Genomic DNA, 6,983 nt, shown 5'->3' on the forward strand with positions numbered 1-6,983 from the left:
CACAGCAAAGGTGGGGTAGTGGGAGCAGGGCACTCCAAGCTACATAGAGTAGGGGCATGCAGTATCTGCAGAGATTTTAAAATAATGATGAAACTGACTAAAAGTCAATCTGATTTTTATTATTCCCATGTATCAGCAATTCTAAACAATGTCAGTGAGAAAATCACTTCTCTCAAAAAATTTTCATTAGTCTAAATTCAAAACAATTGTTGCCGTTACTTATTTTTCGATAATACACATGCAAGCCTCAAAGTAACACTTGTAGTTCAGGTTTTCACCAGCTATACCTTACATCAATGCAGCAGTAGCTTCCTAGGCCAATTGTTCTCATTGTAGTCTCTTTTTATTCCAATCTATCCTTCGTACTGCCACCAAACAGCTCCTCTGATTAAAGGTACCCACTGTTTGCTTTCCCTAAAGATTAAGGACAATTGTCTAGCTAGAAAAACTAACACTTTCAGGTTCTGGTTCCAATTCTTCCTTTCTAGACCTTCATAAGCCACTTCTCATCATACTTCCTATTTTAGTATATCTCACAGTGTAGTCCATGGACCTCTGCATTGGAATCACAGCATGAGATGGAGGGCGGAGATGGATATACCTATGACCTGCCCCAGATCTGCAGCATTAGAATATCTATGGGGGCAAGTGAAATCTGGATCTCCTCAGAGAATTCTTAAGCTAAGCATAATAAAATTTAAGTATTTCTGCCATATCTTCACCAGCTATTTCATTGTTTTCCTGAATATGCAGTTACCATCACATAGAAACCTTTGTTTGGTAGTTCTTTTTCCTCTCCTGGAATACACCTTTCTTACCTTATATTTCCCTCTCCTTCCCCTCCCCTCCGATCCCCTCTCCCCCTCCCCTCTCCCCCTTCCCCTCCCCTCCCCTCCCCTCTCCCCCTTCCCCTCCCCTCTCCCCCTTCCCCTCCCCTCTCCCCCTTCCCCTCCCCTCTCCCCCTTCACCTCCCCTCCCCTTCCTTTTCCTTCTTCCCTTCCCCTTCCCCTTTTCTTCCCTCTTTTCTTTCCTTTTTGACAGAGTCTTACTGTGTTGCCCAGGCTGGAGTGCACTGGTGCAATCTCAGCTCACTGCAAACTCCACCTCCTGGGTTCAAGTGATTCTCCTGCCTCAGCCTCCTGAGTAGCTGGGATTACAGGTGCCCACCACCTGTAATTTTTGTATTTTTAGTAGACATGGGGTTTCACCATGTTGGCCATCTTTGGCCAAGCTGGTCTCGAAATCCTGACCTCAGGTGATCTGCCTGCCTTAGCCTCCTAAAGTGCTGGGATTACAGGCATGAGCCACTGTGCCTGGCCCTTGCTTTTCTTCACAAAGTGAGTATTTACAGCATATTTTAAAATGTTACTTCTTTATGGAAGCTTCTCTGCTCCTCCAGTATCCTTCTTTATGCTTCTTTAACACTTCTTACACACATACAGCTCACATCGCTTGGTGCTATAGTTATTATGGTAGCCATTTGTGTTATTTCCAAAATAGTTTTGGTTTCTCTTCTTGACAGGATTGACTTCTTGGCCCTTGGTCATTAGGAGGCATATGACCAGTTCTGACCAATGAGTTGTGAGTGAAAGTCTATGTGCCACTTCCACAAAAGAGAGAGCATTTATTACAGCCCTATTTTCCTTTGCTGTGGCAACTTGGTAATTTTCCAGCAGTGGTTATGGGCATTCATCTGAAGGGACAATTGACCGGGATTGCTTTGTGAGCTTTGATGTCTACCACCCACACATATATTACTTAGAGCTATTGGTAGCAATACCCATCAGTGATTCAAGGACTTTCTGTAACAATTTGGACCCAATTTTTTTTTTTTTTTGGCTCTTTGCTCTTCAGTAAGCTGAAGCATGAGAGAGAACATGGAGGCAGCATGGAGCACAGATTGAAAAGCAGTTTGGACCTGGGTTCAAAGCCCAGTTCTACCATTTATTAGCTGTGTAACCATGATCAAGTTACTGAAGCTCTTTAAATTTCTGTTTTTAAATGTTTTATTTTATTTTATTATTTATTTATTTATTTATTTTATTATACTTTAAGTTCTAGGGTACATGTGCATAACGTGCAGGTTTGTTACATATGTATACTTGTGCCATGTTGGCGTGCTGCACCCATCAACTTGTCAGCACCCATCAACTTGTCATTTACATCAGGTATAACTCCCAGTGCAATCCCTCCCCTCTCCCCCCTCCCCGTGATAGGCCCCGGTGTGTGATGTTCCCCTTCCTGAGTCCAAGTGATCTCGTTGTTCAGTTCCCACCTATGAGTGAGAACATGCGGTGTTTGGTTTTCTGTTCTTGTGATAGTTTGCTGAGAATGATGGTTTCCAGCTGCATCCATGTCCCTACAAAGGACACAAACTCATCCTTTTTTATGGCTGCATAGTATTCCATGGTGTATATGTGCCACATTTTCTTAATCTAGTCTGTCACTGATGGACATTTGTGAGAACGAAAATTTCTATTCTTAGGGATTGTGGTGATAAACAGATAAGATAAGATGTAACCACGTTAGCACATTGCCAAGCATCTCATATTACAATGGTGACAATAAAAGACCATCTGCATCCAAGGGGACACATTGCATGAAGATTTTGCTTTCTTAAGTCACACATCAAATATCTAATTCTGTTGTCTAAGCCTTCTGGCTCAGTTGGGTAGTTTCTTCAAACAGAAAAACGTGATTACATATATTGAGAAAATAATCAGGTGAGAACATTTACATAAAACTGAGAGCTAAAAATATGCTTAAGCCTTTGTTTAACAACTTTATTTTTTAAATCCTGAACTTTACAGTTTTGTCTAACAGCCACAAAGAATTAGTACTATAAAAATATCTGTGTATTAAGAGGACATACTATTTATTGTTGTTGCTTTTCTGGCAGTCTTACTAAAGTATGAAACTTAGGTATAAAGACAAAGATATTTATAATTCAAAATGTCTTCAGAAATAATTTGATTTACTATTTTCATTTAACAGTTGGAAAAACTATAACCTAGTTAGATTATGGGATTTATTAGGGTTAAACCCCCACGTCTCTGAATCAGTGATTTTACCCTAACACGATACCTCCCTAGACTTGATGCTTTAGTTATTGTTTACCAACAGCTGCTGTACTATTAATGTCAATTTACTCTTTTACAAGAACTCTCCAGAAGCATAAAAACATACAAGAAGAGAATGAATACCCAAATAGTCCTTACCCTAATTGAATCTCACATCATTTAAGTTATTCTGTTGATTCATTCATCCTAGTATACACAGAATTTAAGTCTTATTCATGTGCCTGCTTTTGCAGCACACATGCTAAAATTGGAATGATACAAAGAAGATAGCGTGGCTCCTGCACAAGGATAACACAGAAATTCATGAAGCATTCCTTATTTTTACAAAGAGAAGCCTGTCAGGTGAATAGTTTCTTTGACAGAAACCTTACAAGCCAGAAGAGGTTGAAGGCCTATTTTCAGCATCCTTAAAGAAAAGAAATTCCAACCAAGAATTTCATATCCCATCAAATTAAGCTCCATAAGAGAAGGATAAATAAAATTATTCTCAGAGAAGACAAAGCTAAATGAGTTAGTTACCATTAGACTTGCCTTACAGAATGTCTTTAAGTGAATGCTGAACATGGAAACAAAAGATCAATACCTGATAACAGTGGCAAGTTGGATAAAGAAGCAAGACCCCATTGTCTGCTGTGTTCAAGAGATCCACCTCACATGCAGTGACACACACAAGATCAAAGTAAATGCATGGAGAAAGACCTGTAGGCAAAAAGGAAACAAAAAAAGAGCAGAGGTTGCTATTCTTATATCAGACAAAGCAGACAATGATCAAAAAAGACAAAATGACATTACAAAGTAATAAAGGGTGCAATTCAACAAGAAGACATGACTATCCTAAATATACATATGCATCCAATATTGGAGCATCCAGATTCATAAAATAAGTTTTAGAGACCTATGAAGAGACTTAGGTAAACACACAATAATAGTGGGAGATTTCAACACCTCACTGATAGCATTAGACAGATCATTGAGGCAGAAAACTAACAGAGATATTCTGAACTTAAAACTCACAGTTGTCCAAATAGACCTAATAGACATTTACAAGACACTCCAGCCAACAACAGAATATACATTCTTCTCGTCTGCATACAGCACATACTCTAAGATTGACCACATGCTAAGCCATAAAGTACCAACAAATTCAAAAAGACCGAAGCTATACCAACTACACTCTCAGACCACAGCTCAATAAAGATAGAATTCAATACCAAGAAGATATCTCAAAACCATACAATTACATGGAAATTAAACAACCTACTTCTAAATGTCTTTTGGGTAAAGAATAAAATTAAGACAGAGATAAAAAATAAACTCTTTGAAACCAATGAAACAATATGGTTGGTATGATTTTGATTTTTTAAAATTCATTGATACTTTATGGCAGAGCATGTGGTCAGTTTTACAGTATGTGCTATGTGCAGATGAGAAGAATGTATATTCTGCTACTGGGTAGAACATACCAGAATCTCTGGGGCACAGGTAAAGCAGTATTAAGAGGAAAATCTACAGTGCTAAATGCCTACATCAAGAAATTAGATCTCAAATTAGCAACCTAACATTGCACCTAGAGAAACTAGAAAAACAAGAGCAAACCGACCTCAAAGCCAGGAGAAAAAAAGAACCCAAATCAGAGCTGAACTGAACAAAATTCAGATGTAAAAATCCACACAAAAGATCAACAAAACCAAAATTTGTTTTTTGAAAGAATAAACACGATTTATAGACCGATAGGTAGGTTAATAAAAAGAGAAGATCCAACTAAGCACAATCAGAAATGACAAAGGTAACATTACCACCTGACTCCACAGAAATACAAAAACCTTCAGGGACTATTGTGAATATCTCTGTGCATACAGACTAGAAAACAAAGCAGAAGTGGATAATTTCCTGGGACCATAGAGCCTCCCAATATTGAACCAGGAAGAAATTGAAATACTGAACAGACCAATAATGTGTTCTGACATTGAAGTAGTAATAAAAAAGCTCTACCAATAAAAAAATAAAAAAACCTCGAGATGAAACAGATTCACAGCTAAATTCTACCAGACATAAAAAGATCTAGTACCAATTCTATGGAAATTATTCCAAAAAAAGAGGAGAGGGGTCTCCTCCCTAACTCATTCTATGAAGCCAACATCATTCTGATACTATAGCCTTGCAGAGACACAACACAAAGAAAGCTTCAGTATCCATGATGAACATGAATGCAAAAATCCTCAGTGAAATACTAGCTAACCATGTCCAGTAGCACATCAAAAAGTTAACACGATGATCGAGTAGGCTTTATTTATGGGATGCAAGTTGGGTTCAACATACACAAATCAATAAATGTGATGCACCACATAAACAGAATTAAAAACCACATGATCATCTCAATAGATGCAGAAAAGCCTTTTGATAAAACTCAATGTCCCTTCATGTTAAAAACTCTCAACAAACTAGGAATCAAAGAAACATACCTCAAAATAATAAGAACCATCTATGACAAACCCACAACCAACATCATACTGAATAGACAAAAGCTGGAAGTATTCTCTTTGAGAAAGGAAACAAGATAAGGATGCCCACTTTTACCACTGCTGTTCAACATAGTACTGGAAGTCCTAGCTAGAGCAAGTGGGCAAGAAAAAGAAATAAAATGCATCCAAATAGGAAGAGAGTAAGTCAAACTATCTTCACAGACAATATGATTCTATACCTGGAAAACCCCATAGACTCTGCCAAAAAAATCTTCTAGAACTGATAAACAACTTTAGAAAAGTTTCAGGATACAAAATCAGTGTACAAAAATCAGTAGCATTTGTATACACCAATAAAGTACAAGCTGATAGCCAAATCAAGAACACAATCCCATTTACAATAGCCACAAAAAGAATAAAATACCTGGGAATACAGCTAACCAAGGAAGTGAAAGATATCTACAACAAAATTTATAAAACACAGCTGAAATGAATCAGAAATTACACAAACAAATGGAAGAACATTCCATGCTCATGGATAGGAAGAGTCAATATTATTAAAATGGCTATACTGCCCAAAGCAATTTACAGATTCAATGCTATTTCTGTCACACTGCCAAGGACATTTTTCACAGAATTAGAAAAAACTATTCTAAAATTCATATGGAATCAAAAAAGAGTCCAAATAGCCAAAGCAATCCTAAGCAAAACAACAACAACAAAGCAGGGGGTATCACACTACCTGATTTCAAACTATACTACAAGGCTACGGTACCCAAAACAGCATGATAGTGGTACAAAAACAGGCACGTAGACCAGTGGAACATAACAGAGAACACAGAAATAAAGCTGCACACCTACAGCCATTTGATCTTTGACAAAGTTGACAAAAATTAGCAACGGGAAAGGGGACTCTCTATTCAATAAATGGTGCTGGGATAACTGGCTAGCCATATGTATAAGACTGAAACTGGACCCATTTCTTTTACCACATACAAAAATCAATTCAAGATAGATTAAAGACTTCAACATAAAACCTAAAACTATAAAAAGCCCTAGAAGAAAACCTAGGAAATACTATTCTGGACATTGGCCTTGGCATAGAATTTATGGCTAAGTCCCCAAAAGCAATTGCAACAAAACCAAAAATTGACAAATAGGACATAAACTAAAGAGCTTCTGCACAGCAAAAGAAACTATCAACCCAGTAAACAGACAACCTGCAGAATGGGAGAAAATATTCACAAACGGTGCATCCAACAAACATCTAATATACAGAGTCTATAAGGAACTTAAATGATTCGAGAAGCAAAAAACCCACCACATTTAAAAATGGGCAAAGGACGTGAATAGACACACTTCTCAAAAGAATATATACACACAACCAATAAGCATGTGAAAAAATCCCCCACATCACTAATCACTAAAGAAATGCAAATCA

At 37.6% G+C, this 6,983-nt stretch overlaps 1 non-coding gene across 1 annotated transcript; it reads left to right on the forward strand.

The window, feature by feature from the left end:
- The first annotated feature begins 3,297 nt into the window (after positions 1 to 3,297).
- On the forward strand, positions 3,298 to 3,403 carry LOC123575340 (U6 spliceosomal RNA). Its single transcript, XR_006700638.1, has one exon. It is a non-coding gene; the product is annotated as a U6 spliceosomal RNA (small nuclear RNA).
- Positions 3,404 to 6,983: the final 3,580 nt, after the last annotated feature.

The sequence above is a fragment of the Macaca fascicularis genome, chromosome 8 (genome assembly GCF_037993035.2).
Source record: "Macaca fascicularis isolate 582-1 chromosome 8, T2T-MFA8v1.1".
Classification (NCBI taxonomy): Eukaryota; Metazoa; Chordata; class Mammalia; order Primates; family Cercopithecidae; genus Macaca; species Macaca fascicularis.